The 16,093-nt window shown below is 45.2% G+C and overlaps 1 long non-coding RNA gene across 1 annotated transcript; it reads right to left on the reverse strand.

Moving 5' to 3' along the window:
- Positions 1-11,667: 11,667 nt before the first annotated feature.
- LOC130167557 (uncharacterized) lies at positions 11,668-15,504 on the reverse strand. The gene is made up of 4 exons (XR_008827305.1): positions 14,817-15,504; positions 13,352-13,374; positions 13,095-13,133; positions 11,668-11,948 (listed from the first exon to the last, which is right to left on the reverse strand). It is a non-coding gene; the product is annotated as an uncharacterized LOC130167557 (long non-coding RNA).
- Positions 15,505-16,093: the final 589 nt, after the last annotated feature.

The following is a 16,093-nucleotide window of genomic DNA, read 5'->3' on the forward strand; positions in this document are numbered from 1 at the left end:
TGAAGCAACTCACTATTTGGCAGTCCGTCTGTTGAGAGGTTTATAAAGCAGCTCACTATTTGGCAGTCTGTCTATTGATCAGTTTATAGAGTAGCTCACTATTTGGCAATCGGCTTGTTGATAGGTTTACAGAGTAGCTCACTATTTGGCAGTCTGTCTGTTGATAAGTTTATGAAGCAACTCACTATTTGGCAATCTGCCAGTTGGTAGATTTATGAAGCAACTCACTATTTGGCAGTCCGTCTGTTGAGAGGTTTATAAAGCAGCTCACTATTTATCAGTCTGCTTGTTGACAGGTTTATAAAGCAGATCACTATTTGGCAGTCTGTCTGTTGATAGGTTTATAAAGCAGCTCACTATTTGACAGTCTGTCTATTGATCAGTTTATAGAGTATCTCACTATTTGGCAATCTGGCTGTTGATAGGTTTATAAAGCAGCTCACCATCGGCAGTCTGTCTATTGATCAGTTTATAGAGTAGCTCACCATCGGCAGTCTGTCTATTGATCAGTTTATAGAGTAGCTCACTATTTGGCAATATGCTTGTTGATAGGTTAACAGAGTAGCTCACTATTAGGCAATCTGGCTGTTGATAGGTTTATAAAGCGGCTCACTATTTAGCAGTCTGCCTGTTGACAGGTTTATAAAGCAGCTCACTATTTATCAGTCTGCTTGTTGACAGGTTTATAAAGCAGCTCACTATTTGGCAGTCTGTCTATTGATCAGTTTATAAAGTAGCTCACTATTTGGCAGTATGTCTGTTGATAGGTTTACAGAGTAGCTCACTATTTGGCAATCTGGCTGTTGATAGGTTTATAAAGCAGCTCACTATTTGGCAGTCTGTCTATTGGTCAGTTTATAGAGTAGCTCACTATTTGGCAATCTGCTTGTTGATAGGTTTACAGAGTAGCTCACTATTTAGCAGTCTGTCTGTTGATAAGTTTATGAAACAACTCACTATTTGGATATCTGCCAGTTGGTAGAATTATGAAGCAACTCACTATTTGGCAATCTGCCAGTTGCTAGATTTATTAAAGCAGTTCACTATTTGGCAGTCCGTCTTTTGAGAGGTTTATAAAGCAGCTCACTATTTGGCAATCTGCCAGTTGGTAGATTTATTAAAGCAGTTCACTATTTGGCAGTCCGTCTGTTGAGAGGTTTATAAAGCAGCTCACTATTTGGCAATCTGCTTGTTGATAGGTTTACAGAGTAGCTCACTATTTGACAATCTGGCTGAGTAACATATGTCAGCCCCAGCCTTCTGCTGAGGTGCCACACCATTAAGACTAGTGTGAATGTCGCAACGGAAAAGTTTGTCCAAAGTCCACAAATTTTTTGTCTACGGACTCGGCTCGTCACGCTGAGTAACATATGTCAGCCCCAGCCTTCTGAGTCGCTCCCTTCCGAAGGGCCGCCATGGGCGGTCTCTCATATGCTGCCGGGGGACACGGTTAAATTCTGTGTTTTAATAATTTCCGAAAAATTTTCTCGAAAGTCCACAAATTTGGTATCTACGGACTCGGCTCGTCACGCTGAGTAACATATGTCAGCCCCAGGCTTCTAAGGCGCTCCCGTCGGAAGGGATGCCTCGTTAAACGTCTCCGAGGCCCGCTTGCTGCGACGAAAAATTTTGTCAAAAGTCCACAAATTGGGTGTCTACGGACTCGACTCGTCACGCTGAGTAACATATGTCAGCCCCAGCCTTCTGAGTCGCTCCCTTCCGAAGGTTCATCTCTCATATGCTGAGGTGCCACACCATTAAGACTAGTGTGAATGTCGCAACGGAAAAGTTTGTCCAAAGTCCACATGTTTGGTGTCTACGGACTCGGCTCGTCACGCTGAGTAACAAATGTCAGCCCCAGCCTTCTGAGTGGCTCCCTCCCGAATGGCCGCCATGGGCGGTCTCTCATATGCTGCCGGGGGACACGGTTAAATTCTGTGTTTTAATAATTTCCAAAAAATTTTCCCGAAAGTCCACAAATTTGGTATCTACGGACTCGGCTCGTCACGCTGAGTAACATATGTCAGCCCCAGGCTTCTAAGTCGCTCCCGTCGGAAGGGATGCCTCGTTAAACGTCTCCGAGGCCCGCTTGCTGCGACGAAAAATTTTGTCAAAAGTCCCCAAATTGGGTGTCTACGGACTCGGCTCGTCACGCTGAGTAACATATGTCAGTCCCAGCCTTCTGAGTCGCTCCCTTCCGAAGGGTCATCTCTCATATGCTGAGGTGCCACACCATTAAGACTAGTGTGAATGTCGCAACGGAAAAGTTTGTCCAAAGTCCACAAGTTTGGTGTCTACGGACTCGGCTCGTCACGCTGAGTAACATATGTCAGCCCCAGCCTTCTGAGTCGCTCCCTCCCGAATGGCCGCCATGGCCGGTCTCTCATATGCTGCCGGGGGACACGGTTAAATTCTGTGTTTTAATAATTTCCAAAAAATTTTCTCGAAAGTCCACAAATTTGGTATCTACGGACTCGGCTCGTCACGCTGAGTAACATATGTCAGCCCCAGGCTTCTAAGTCGCTCCGTCGGAAGGGATGCCTCGTTAAACGTCTCCGAGGCCCGCTTGCTGCGACGAAAAATTTTGTCAAAAGTCCACAAATTGGGTGTCTACGGACTCGACTCGTCACGCTGAGTAACATATGTCAGCCCCAGCCTTCTGAGTCGCTCCTTCCGAAGGTTCATCTCTCATATGCTGAGGTGCCACACCATTTAGACTAGTGTGAATGTCGCAACGGAAAAGTTTGTCCAAAGTCCACATGTTTGGTGTCTACGAACTCGGCTCGTCACGCTGAGTAACATATGTCAGCCCCAGCCTTCTGAGTCGCTCCGTTCCGAAGGGCAACCATGGGCGGTCTCTCATATGCTGCCGGGGGACACGGTTAAATTCTGTGTTTTAATAATTTCCGAAAAATTTTCTCGAAAGTCCACAAATTTGGTATCTACGGACTCGGCTCGTCACGCTGAGTAACATATGTCAGCCCCAGGCTTCTAAGTCGCTCCGTCGGAAGGGATGCCTCGTTAAACGTCTCTGAGGCCCGCTTGCTGCGACGAAAAATTTTGTCAAAAGTCCACAAATTGGGTGTCTACGGACTCGGCTCGTCACGCTGAGTAACATATGTCAGCCCCAGCCTTCTGAGTCGCTCCCTTCCGAAGGGTCATCTCTCATATGCTGAGGTGCCACACCATTAAGACTAGTGTGAATGTCGCAACGGAAAAGTTTGTCCAAAGTCGACAAGTTTGGTGTCTACGGACTCGGCTCGTCACGCTGAGTAACATATGTCAGCCCCAGCCTTCTGAGTCGCTCCGTTCCGAAGGGCCGCCATGGGCGGTCTCTCATATGCTGCCGGGGGACACGGTTAAATTCTGTGTTTTAATAATTTCCGAAAAATTTTCTCGAAAGTCCACAAATTTGGTATCTACGGACTCGGCTCGTCACGCTGAGTAACATATGTCAGCCCCAGCCTTCTGAGTCGCTCCTTTCCGAAGGGATGCCTCGTTAAACGTCTCCGAGGCCCGCTTGCTGCGACGAAAAATTTTGTCAAAAGTCCACAAATTGGGTGTCTACGGACTCGGCTCGTCACGCTGAGTAACATATGTCAGCCCCAGCCTTCTGAGTCGCTCCCTTCCGAAGGGTCATCTCTCATATGCTGAGGTGCCACACCATTAAGACTAGTGTGAATGTCGCAACGGAAAAGTTTGTCCAAAGTCCACAAGTTTGGTGTCTACGGACTCGGCTCGTCACGCTGAGTAACATATGTCAGCCCCAGCCTTCTGAGTCGCTCCCTTCCGAAGGGTCATCGCTCATGTGCTGAGGTGCCACACCATTAAGACTAGTGTGAATGTCGCAACGGAAAAGTTTGTCCAAAGTCCACAAGTTTGGTGTCTACGGACTCGGCTCGTCACGCTGAGTAACATATGTGAGCCCCAGCCATCTGAGTCGCTCCCTTCCGAATGGCCGCCATGGGCGGTCTCTCATATGCTGCCGGGGGACACGGTTAAATTCTGTGTTTTAATAATTTCCGAAAAATTTTCTCGAAAGTCCACAAATTTGGTATCTACGGACTCGGCTCGTCACGCTGAGTAACATATGTCAGCCCCAGGCTTCTAAGTCGCTCCCGTCGGAAGGGATGCCTCGTTAAACGTCTCCGAGGCTCGCTTGCTGCGACGAAAAATCTTGTCAAAAGTCCACAAATTGGGTGTCTACGGACTCGGCTCGTCACGCTGAGTAACATATGTCAGCCCCAGCCTTCTGAGTCGCTCCCTTCCGAAGGGTCATCTCTCATATGCTGAGGTGCCACACCATTAAGACTAGTGTGAATGTCGCAACGGAAAAGTTTGTCCAAAGTCCACAAGTTTGGTGTCTACGGACTCGGCTCGTCACGCTGAGTAACATATGTCAGCCCCAGCCTTCTGAGTCGCTCCGTTCCGAAGGGCCGCCATGGGCGTCTCTCATATGCTGCCGGGAGACACGGTTAAATTCTGTGTTTTAATAATTTCCGAAAAATTTTCTCGAAAGTCCACAAATTTGGTATCTACGGACTCGGCTCGTCACGCTGAGTAACATATGTCAGCCCCAGCCTTCTGAGTCGCTCCCTTCCGAAGGGTCATCTCTCATATGCTGAGGTGCCACACCATTAAGACTAGTGTGAATGTCGCAACGGAAAAGTTTGTCCAAAGTCCACAAGTTTTTTGTCTACGGACTCGGCTCGTCACGCTGAGTAACATATGTCAGCCCCAGCCTTCTGAGTCGCTCCCTTCCGAAGGGACGCCATGGGCGGTGTCTCATATGCTGCCGGGGGACACGGTTAAATTCTGTGTTTTAATAATTTCCGAAAAATTTTCTCGAAAGTCCACAAATTTGGTATCTACGGACTCGGCTCGTCACGCTGAGTAACATATGTCAGCCCCAGCCTTCTGAGTCGCTCCCTTCCGAAGGGTCATCTCTCATATGCTGAGGTGCCACACCATTAAGACTAGTGTGAATGTCGCAACGGAAAAGTTTGTCCAAAGTCCACAAGTTTGGTGTCTACGGACTCGGCTCGTCACGCTGAGTAACATATGTCAGCCCCAGCCTTCTGAGTCGCTCCGTTCCGAAGGGCCGCCATGGGCGGTCTCTCATATGCTGCCGGGGGACACGGTTAAATTCTGTGTTTTAATAATTTCCGAAAAATTTTCTCGAAAGTCCACAAATTTGGTATCTACGGACTCGGCTCGTCACGCTGAGTAACATATGTCAGCCCCAGCCTTCTGAGTCGCTCCCTTCCGAAGGGTCATCTCTCATATGCTGAGGTGCCACACCATTAAGACTAGTGTGAATGTCGCAACGGAAAAGTTTGTCCAAAGTCCACAAGTTTTTTGTCTACGGACTCGGCTCGTCACGCTGAGTAACATATGTCAGCCCCAGCCTTCTGAGTCGCTCCGTTCCGAAGGGCAACCATGGGCGGTCTCTCATATGCTGCCGGGGGACACGGTTAAATTCTGTGTTTTAATAATTTCCGAAAAATTTTCTCGAAAGTCCACAAATTTGGTATCTACGGACTCGGCTCGTCACGCTGAGTAACATATGTCAGCCCCAGGCTTCTAAGTCGCTCCCGTCGGAAGGGATGCCTCGTTAAACGTCTCTGAGGCCCGCTTGCTGCGACGAAAAATTTTGTCAAAAGTCCACAAATTGGGTGTCTACGGACTCGGCTCGTCACGCTGAGTAACATATGTCAGCCCCAGCCTTCTGAGTCGCTCCCTTCCGAAGGGACGCCATGGGCGGTCTCTCATATGCTGCCGGGGGACACGGTTAAATTCTGTGTTTTAATAATTTCCGAAAAATTTTCTCGAAAGTCCACAAATTTGGTATCTACGGACTCGGCTCGTCACGCTGAGTAACATATGTCAGCCCCAGCCTTCTGAGTCGCTCCTTTCCGAAGGGTCATCTCTCATATGCTGAGGTGCCACACCATTAAGACTAGTGTGAATGTCGCAACGGAAAAGTTTGTCCAAAGTCCACAAGTTTTTTGTCTACGGACTCGGCTCGTCACGCTGAGTAACATATGTCAGCCCCAGCCTTCTGAGTCGCTCCCTTCCGAAGGGACGCCATGGGCGGTGTCTCATATGCTGCCGGGGGACACGGTTAAATTCTGTCTTTTGATAATTTCCGAAAAATTTTCTTGAAAGTCCACAAATTTGGTATCTACGGACTCGGCTCGTCACGCTGAGTAACATATGTCAGCCCCAGGCTTCTAAGTCGCTCCCGTCGGAAGGGATGCCTCGTTAAACGTCTCCGAGGCCCGCTTGCTGCGACGAAAAATTTTGTCAAAAGTCCACAAATTTGGTATCTACGGACTCGGCTCGTCACGCTGAGTAACATATGTCAGCCCCAGCCTTCTGAGTCGCTCCTTTCCGAAGGGTCATCTCTCATATGCTGAGGTGCCACACCATTAAGACTAGTGTGAATGTCGCAACGGAAAAGTTTGTCCAAAGTCCACAAGTTTGGTGTCTACGGACTCGGCTCGTCACGCTGAGTAACATATGTCAGCCCCAGCCTTCTGAGTCGCTCCCTTCCGAAGGGTCATCTCTCATGTGCTGAGGTGCCACACCATTAAGACTAGTGTGAATGTCGCAACGGAAAAGTTTGTCCAAAGTCCACAAGTTTGGTGTCTACGGACTCGGCTCGTCACGCTGAGTAACATATGTGAGCCCCAGCCATCTGAGTCGCTCCCTTCCGAATGGCCGCCATGGGCGGTCTCTCATATGCTGCCGGGGGACACGGTTAAATTCTGTGTTTTAATAATTTCCGAAAAATTTTCTCGAAAGTCCACAAATTTGGTATCTACGGACTCGGCTCGTCACGCTGAGTAACATATGTCAGCCCCAGGCTTCTAAGTCGCTCCCGTCGGAAGGGATGCCTCGTTAAACGTCTCCGAGGCTCGCTTGCTGCGACGAAAAATCTTGTCAAAAGTCCACAAATTGGGTGTCTACGGACTCGGCTCGTCACGCTGAGTAACATATGTCAGCCCCAGCCTTCTGAGTCGCTCCCTTCCGAAGGGTCATCTCTCATATGCTGAGGTGCCACACCATTAAGACTAGTGTGAATGTCGCAACGGAAAAGTTTGTCCAAAGTCCACAAGTTTGGTGTCTACGGACTCGGCTCGTCACGCTGAGTAACATATGTCAGCCCCAGCCTTCTGAGTCGCTCCGTTCCGAAGGGCCGCCATGGGCGGTCTCTCATATGCTGCCGGGGGACACGGTTAAATTCTGTGTTTTAATAATTTCCGAAAAATTTTCTCGAAAGTCCACAAATTTGGTATCTACGGACTCAGCTCGTCACGCTGAGTAACATATGTCAGCCCCAGGCTTCTAAGTCGCTCCCGTCGGAAGGGATGCCTCGTTAAACGTCTCTGAGGCCCGCTTGCTGCGACGAAAAATTTTGTCAAAAGTCCACAAATTGGGTGTCTACGGACTCGGCTCGTCACGCTGAGTAACATATGTCAGCCCCAGCCTTCTGAGTCGCTCCCTTCCGAATGTTCATCTCTCATATGCTGAGGTGCCACACCATTAAGACTAGTGTGAATGTCGCAACGGAAAGGTTTGTCCAAAGTCCACAAGTTTGGTGTCTACGGACTCGGCTCGTCACGCTGAGTAACATATGTCAGCCCCAGCCTTCTGAGTCGCTCCCTTCCGAATGTTCATCTCTCATATGCTGAGGTGCCACACCATTAAGACTAGTGTGAATGTCGCAACGGAAAGGTTTGTCCAAAGTCCACAAGTTTGGTGTCTACGGACTCGGCTCGTCACGCTGAGTAACATATGTCAGCCCCAGCCTTCTGAGTCGCTCCGTTCCGAAGGGCCGCCATGGGCGGTCTCTCATATGCTGCCGGGGGACACGGTTAAATTCTGTGTTTTAATAATTTCCGAAAAATTTTCTCGAAAGTCCACAAATTTGGTATCTACGGACTCGGCTCGTCACGCTGAGTAAAATATGTCAGCCCCAGGCTTCTAAGTCGCTCCCGTCGGAAGGGATGCCTCGTTAAACGTCTCCGAGGCCCGCTTGCTGCGACGAAAAATTTTGTCAAAAGTCCACAAATTGGGTGTCTACGGACTCGGCTCGTCACGCTGAGTAACATATGTCAGCCCCAGCCTTCTGAGTCGCTCCCTTCCGAAGGGTCATCTCTCATATGCTGAGGTGCCACACCATTAAGACTAGTGTGAATGTCGCAACGGAAAAGTTTGTCCAAAGTCCACAAGTTTGGTGTCTACGGACTCGGCTCGTCACGCTGAGTAACATATGTCAGCCCCAGCCTTCTGAGTCGCTCCGTTCCGAAGGGCCGCCATGGGCGGTCTCTCATATGCTGCCGGGGGACACGGTTAAATTCTGTGTTTTAATAATTTCCGAAAAATTTTCTCGAAAGTCCACAAATTTGGTATCTACGGACTCGGCTCGTCACGCTGAGTAACATATGTCAGCCCCAGCCTTCTGAGTCGCTCCTTTCCGAAGGGTCATCTCTCATATGCTGAGGTGCCACACCATTAAGACTAGTGTGAATGTCGCAACGGAAAAGTTTGTCCAAAGTCCACAAGTTTTTTGTCTACGGACTCGGCTCGTCACGCTGAGTAACATATGTCAGCCCCAGCCTTCTGAGTCGCTCCCTTCCGAAGGGACGCCATGGGCGGTCTCTCATATGCTGCCGGGGGACACGGTTAAATTCTGTGTTTTAATAATTTCCGAAAAATTTTCTCGAAAGTCCACAAATTTGGTATCTACGGACTCGGCTCGTCACGCTGAGTAACATATGTCAGCCCCAGGCTTCTAAGTCGCTCCCGTCGGAAGGGATGCCTCGTTAAACGTCTCCGAGGCCCGCTTGCTGCGACGAAAAATTTTGTCAAAAGTCCACAAATTGGGTGTCTACGGACTCGGCTCGTCACGCTGAGTAACATATGTCAGCCCCAGCCTTCTGAGTCGCTCCCTTCCGAAGGGTCATCTCTCATATGCTGAGGTGCCACACCATTAAGACTAGTGTGAATGTCGCAACGGAAAAGTTTGTCCAAAGTCCACAAGTTTGGTGTCTACGGACTCGGCTCGTCACGCTGAGTAACATATGTCAGCCCCAGCCTTCTGAGTCGCTCCGTTCCGAAGGGCCGCCATGGGCGGTCTCTCATATGCTGCCGGGGGACACGGTTAAATTCTGTGTTTTAATAATTTCCGAAAAATTTTCTCGAAAGTCCACAAATTTGGTATCTACGGACTCAGCTCGTCACGCTGAGTAACATATGTCAGCCCCAGGCTTCTAAGTCGCTCCCGTCGGAAGGGATGCCTCGTTAAACGTCTCTGAGGCCCGCTTGCTGCGACGAAAAATTTTGTCAAAAGTCCACAAATTGGGTGTCTACGGACTCGGCTCGTCACGCTGAGTAACATATGTCAGCCCCAGCCTTCTGAGTCGCTCCCTTCCGAAGGGTCATCTCTCATATGCTGAGGTGCCACACCATTAAGACTAGTGTGAATGTCGCAACGGAAAGGTTTGTCCAAAGTCCACAAGTTTGGTGTCTACGGACTCGGCTCGTCACGCTGAGTAACATATGTCAGCCCCAGCCTTCTGAGTCGCTCCCTTCCGAATGTTCATCTCTCATATGCTGAGGTGCCACACCATTAAGACTAGTGTGAATGTCGCAACGGAAAGGTTTGTCCAAAGTCCACAAGTTTGGTGTCTACGGACTCGGCTCGTCAAGCTGAGTAACATATGTCAGCCCCAGCCTTCTGAGTCGCTCCCTTCCGAATGTTCATCTCTCATATGCTGAGGTGCCACACCATTAAGACTAGTGTGAATGTCGCAACGGAAAGGTTTGTCCAAAGTCCACAAGTTTGGTGTCTACGGACTCGGCTCGTCACGCTGAGTAACATATGTCAGCCCCAGCCTTCTGAGTCGCTCCCTTCCGAATGTTCATCTCTCATATGCTGAGGTGCCACACCATTAAGACTAGTGTGAATGTCGCAACGGAAAGGTTTGTCCAAAGTCCACAAGTTTGGTGTCTACGGACTCGGCTCGTCACGCTGAGTAACATATGTCAGCCCCAGCCTTCTGAGTCGCTCCGTTCCGAAGGGCCGCCATGGGCGGTCTCTCATATGCTGCCGGGGGACACGGTTAAATTCTGTGTTTTAATAATTTCCGAAAAATTTTCTCGAAAGTCCACAAATTTGGTATCTACGGACTCGGCTCGTCACGCTGAGTAACATATGTCAGCCCCAGGCTTCTAAGTCGCTCCCGTCGGAAGGGATGCCTCGTTAAACGTCTCCGAGGCTCGCTTGCTGCGACGAAAAATTTTGTCAAAAGTCCACAAATTGGGTGTCTACGGACTCGGCTCGTCACGCTGAGTAACATATGTCAGCCCCAGCCTTCTGAGTCGCTCCCTTCCGAAGGGTCATCTCTCATATGCTGAGGTGCCACACCATTAAGACTAGTGTGAATGTCGCAACGGAAAAGTTTGTCCAAAGTCCACAAGTTTGGTGTCTACGGACTCGGCTCGTCACGCTGAGTAACATATGTCAGCCCCAGCCTTCTGAGTCGCTCCGTTCCGAAGGGCCGCCATGGGCGGTCTCTCATATGCTGCCGGGGGACACGGTTAAATTCTGTGTTTTAATAATTTCCGAAAAATTTTCTCGAAAGTCCACAAATTTGGTATCTACGGACTCGGCTCGTCACGCTGAGTAACATATGTCAGCCCCAGGCTTCTAAGTCGCTCCCGTCGGAAGGGATGCCTCGTTAAACGTCTCTGAGGCCCGCTTGCTGCGACGAAAAATTTTGTCAAAAGTCCACAAATTGGGTGTCTACGGACTCGGCTCGTCACGCTGAGTAACATATGTCAGCCCCAGCCTTCTGAGTCGCTCCCTTCCGAAGGGTCATCTCTCATATGCTGAGGTGCCACACCATTCCCACTGAGCAAAAAGTGGTCCAAAACACGTCAAAAAGACGTGATATCCGAACATCCAGAAGACGTTCTCAGAGGAGCCAGAATGAAAGTTTTTAATACGTCTTTTCCGGACGTTTTAAAGATGTCTTTTCTGGACGTTTTATAGATGTCATAAAAGTACGTGTTAAAGACACAATTATTGGACATCCAGAAGACAATATCCATGAGGGCAATATAGGCCACATCTTTTCAGGACATTAAACGTTAAAAATTCAAACTTGATTACTAATGAGAACAGCTTATAAAAGTAGTACCCTTCACTGACATGAATGAAATGCACACACTACAATTAACCACTACTGTCCTGTACTGATTAGATGAGTGATGACCAGAGTTGCTAATCAGATATTAAAAAATGGATAAACGTTAAAGATAATTAGTATAAAGTTCCACTGTCCTCAAATTGACACAAACATAAAAAGTGAAGAATGCATGTTTGAGCAGAAATAGACAACTTGGATCTGTGTGTGACAGTGAGTGAGTGAGCATTCATTCTTATATGATATGATATAGTATCACTTTCTGTTTGATCATCAATGACTCAACAGTTGTCGACACACAGTATCCATATTTGTCTACAACACATAAAAGTATTGGACTTCATTAATTATCGAAGTGAACATCTAATACATCTAATAGTTACAACCTCCCCACTGGGGTGAGCTGTAACACTGCTGGGGATAGATGTAAGGATGACAGGTAATTAGCCGATTTAAGATTCACACTATCCAATTTTATTCAAGAACTTTGATGAAAAGCCACGAACACATTTAAAATACATTGTACAACAGTGAACATTGAATAAAACGAAACTAACAAAACTATAAATATATAAAAGTATTTAAAATTAGAAAAGAGTAAAAATTCAGTTGCTAACAAGACCTAATTGTAACCTCCTCCTCCAACTCGTCCCGGGGCATGCTTCAAGTGATCTGCAGCTGCAGATCTGATTTGCGCCTCCGTCGCAGCAGAATCCCATTGCATAACAGCAGCTAAAATAAAAAAGAATAATATCAAAAAACAAACAACAAAAAAATCATGTGAATACATCCTCAGAGGAGCCAAATTGAAAGCCTGTGTCAATACATAATGATGCTACTGTTCAGAGGCCCGTGTCAGAAAGCAGGTTTATAGTGAAAACTCTGAGTCTGTTAACCCTAAATGAGGGAAACTGGGCTTTCCATTTCAGAAAGGGAGGAAAATCACACCTGAGAAACTGAAGTAAGTTAACCTCTGAGTATGACTATGGTAACTGAATCTATGAACCTAACCTTGTCAGGAGCAGGTTTCTTCAATGAACCTTGAGTTTCTCTCCGTCTCCGTATTTTGTAAATGGCTAAAATAAATTAGATTTTTAACATTTATATTAAAACTTTTTTTTATATCTAAATTTCTGTATGAACAACCATTTCCATCAACTATTACTCATGTGGCACATTGTGTTAGCTAATCCAAGTTTGTACTGTCCTGATGCACAAATAACAAGACAAGTACATCAAGAGTCTCTAGTTTAAGAAGCACATGCTTCATGGGTCCTCCATTTGCAGCTTCATTAATTGACCCTTTGCTAAGCACCTCCCTTAAAAAACTAAGACGTCTCGATATTAATAGTAAGTTACTTATGTTTAAACTTTAAGTCGAGTCACTGTGTTGTAGGCTACTTGAGCACAAGAAATATAAATTAATTGCTAGGCAGAGACACGTTCTGACATAATGATATCTTTTAGCATTTTGTGATCGAACGCCCTATACCCGACTATCCCAGTCCTGTGACTGCTCTCCCTTCGTAAATGTATGTTTGTGGAGTTTGGATCACACAGCAGACATTTGTCAAATGCAGCGCAACTGAAATGATGGTGGAGGACTGCTTTACATATCATTATGGTTAAGAAAATGTGGTCCGTGGGGTGTGAAGTCTCTGTTGCTGATAAAGTGCATGGCTCCATTTAGTCACATTTTGCAACCATTTTACTGTAACAGTTACTGTATCCACAAGGTATGCGCTGCCCTTCTTTCACTCAACAAGAGAAGGGGGATTGAGACGGTGCCTGAACGCGGGTGGGACTCAGTCAGTCATGATCAACAATGCTAGTTATCTGCATGCTGATTTTATATATACGATGAATGGCTATACTTACATGCAGTGGACCTCTCCCTGCTGTATGACTTAGATGAACCTGAAAAGTCAACACCAGAATATTCAGTCAGTCACGATCAACAATGCTAGTTATCTGCATGTTGATTTAATTCTGTGGGGAAACAGTGTAGGTAGCTTGTATATTTTCTCATTTTAAAAGAAAATCACAACAATTTAATTCAAGCAATATAGAGAAACTCTTCCACAAAGCTGAATGATAAACAAAATGTCAAGGACATGTCTTAATAGTGAACTTACCTGGTTGGCAGCTCTTCTTTTCTCTATGAAGATAGAAAAAACAAATTTATCAAGTGTATTAAGATGTCAGAAAAACATTTTGCATTAAAATGAATTGTTACATTCTACAATGGCGATGTTAAGTACAACAAATTAGACTAATAGCTACATGATGATACAAGAAAATAAAGTGAAACTGCAGACTGATCACATACAAAACTATATTAAAGGACCAGCCAGACAACTGAAAATACTGAATTATTCAAAATATTCTCTACAGAATAACCATGGTGGGGTTGATGACCATCTGTCAACTGTGCATTACCTCTGTAGGACACATAAGTCTAATTAAACGAGGGCATTAAAAGAACACAACAGTAGTTAGACATTGCAGCAGCTAATACTAGCTGAGGACTGTGGTAAACTGTGCACTCTAAAGCTTTCACACGAATTGTATTTTGTATTTCTTAGACGTGTCATCCTCAACAACTAAGTATTTCAAAATAGACAGCAGCGTGAGTTGTCTGTGTTGAGTCTCGAGAAGTTTAAGCTTTGAGACAGCTGGCTGTCACGGAAATTGAGGACAGGGGAATTTGGAGTGGGCATGTCAGATCAGTAGAATTAAAACCACCATAATTTACAAAAAGATCACACCATCTGATAATTTAAAGATTATATGAAGATTTATATTATGACATCTAACATGACAATTTTAAGATTTCCAACTAAACACAAAGTTACTGTCTTATTTATGATAGGAATACTTCTTTCGACCTCATCTTCCTCAGGTAAAGAAGTTACAGCTCGACATTCTCTACTTAAAAGATAATGTTCCCAGTCCGTCTCAATGAGTCATTACGAAATATTATATACTCTTACTGTCCCTTAGGCTAGCCCCTGCACATTCAGCTTGTCCAGTTCACACGGCCCATTCTAGCCAGCATAGGCTGGCTCTCACTAACTGTCACTCGCACACACAGCCTCTGGCCTTAAATATATGTAGAAAATCATATGAAAAACTATATTATTTTTCGTACTAAAACAAATTAAATTATTCATAAAGGGAAAAGTCTGATATGAAGCCTACCGCACTCCCATTTAAAACAGATAACATTAGCTTTTGTGCATCCAAAAAAAGCAGATTTTGAATTTAGGAATAAACAGCAATATAACGTTTTTAACCTGGATGCATAAAATAATAAGAGAGTTAGGAAGCACATTTCCTCTAACTGCAAAACTACCTGATCTGTAAATGTTGCCTGTAGTCACAACCAAGTTAACCTAACGGCCCAAGTGGCGCTAACATTATGCTAACGTTATACGAAGCGGTTTGCTAGCAGGCGCCAAAAAAAAAAAAAAATTCTAGCAAACGTTGTTTTCCAAGTCGTATACAAAATGAGACTTGATAAATTGCCTAACAATGTCGTGTGTGTTTTACAAAGACTTTCGTTTTAGGGTTTTATGGAAGTTTAGTTTAATTTCTTACCTTACGATCTGCACGAGCCGAGTAACTGCCAAGTCCACTGTGTGATTGTACAATTCCTTGCAGACTTCATATCCATCCGTGCGACAGCACTATAGAAAACTTTCCTGGCAAGTTGGCTCGATTAAAAAAGCAATGTCATTTCATAAAAGGTTGAAGTAGTCGTTAAAGGCAATGTTAACCACTACGAGTCCCAATTAAATTATTAATCACCACTATAAAAGTAGAACTACTTTCACAGCGGAAGGATATCAGTCTGGTAACAAGAACGTCATTGGTTAATTCAACCGAACTTTATTAATACCGTACGACCTTACAGCCAAAAATGTTTTAAATACCAAACCACAGAGACAGTTGTTAAATAAAAAATATTCTATATTCTATAAAAAATGACAAATTATTATTAACAAACGGGGAATATGTGGATAAATAGATTAATTCAAGTTATTGATGTTAGGATGGCTGCCGGTACTGCATACGGAAAACGTTTTTTTTTTAAAATCTCTGAATCCGGAGGCAAAACCTGCCCAAATCAGGAATAACTCCTCAACCATATGGCCTATATTCATTATTCTGGTCACTTTTGAAAGAAGCTAACATGAATCCATGGTATTTAAACCATTTCTATAGAGTCAAGATGCAACGAAGGAATTTTTTATCCTTGCCTTGTAAAAATGCACTATAACAATAAAGCACTATAACCATTAACCAAGTTCCAGTAGCCAATTTTTCTGCTGAATTTGTTTTCCAAATCCTATACAACAATTGTAACTGTAAACCTGATGGAAATACACCAAAATGCAACATTTATGATGAAAATATATATATTTTCCCAGGTACTCAGGTTTTGGCTTAGCCTCTGTGATTTTGAATTCAAACTACTATTTATTTGCATGGCAACAAGTTGCAAGTAACATAAACCTCCAAAAATCATTGAAGTATTACTAAAAACAATGAATATTGCTGAGTATTGGTTAATTTTTAAGAAGTCTATGCTGTACAGGCAGATCAATGGAGAACAGCCATTGAAACCTCACTCTTCATGACAAAAAAACAGCTCTAAGGGGCCTGCCTTGCCTCACTCAATGTAATTTATTAACTAATTCAGGCTGTCATATAGACTTCCAGATTGTGGCCTATCGGAATGTCTCATTTACACTAGTTCTGGTTGTCTGTAGCCGTCCAAAATTGGGCCAGGATGGACGACTTTACTCAGTGTCATTTATCAACTAAATCAGGCTGTCAAATAGACGTCCAGATTGTGGTCGGTCAGAACGTCT

The sequence above is a fragment of the Seriola aureovittata genome, chromosome 4 (assembly GCF_021018895.1).
Source record: "Seriola aureovittata isolate HTS-2021-v1 ecotype China chromosome 4, ASM2101889v1, whole genome shotgun sequence".
Lineage (NCBI taxonomy): Eukaryota > Metazoa > Chordata > Actinopteri > Carangiformes > Carangidae > Seriola > Seriola aureovittata.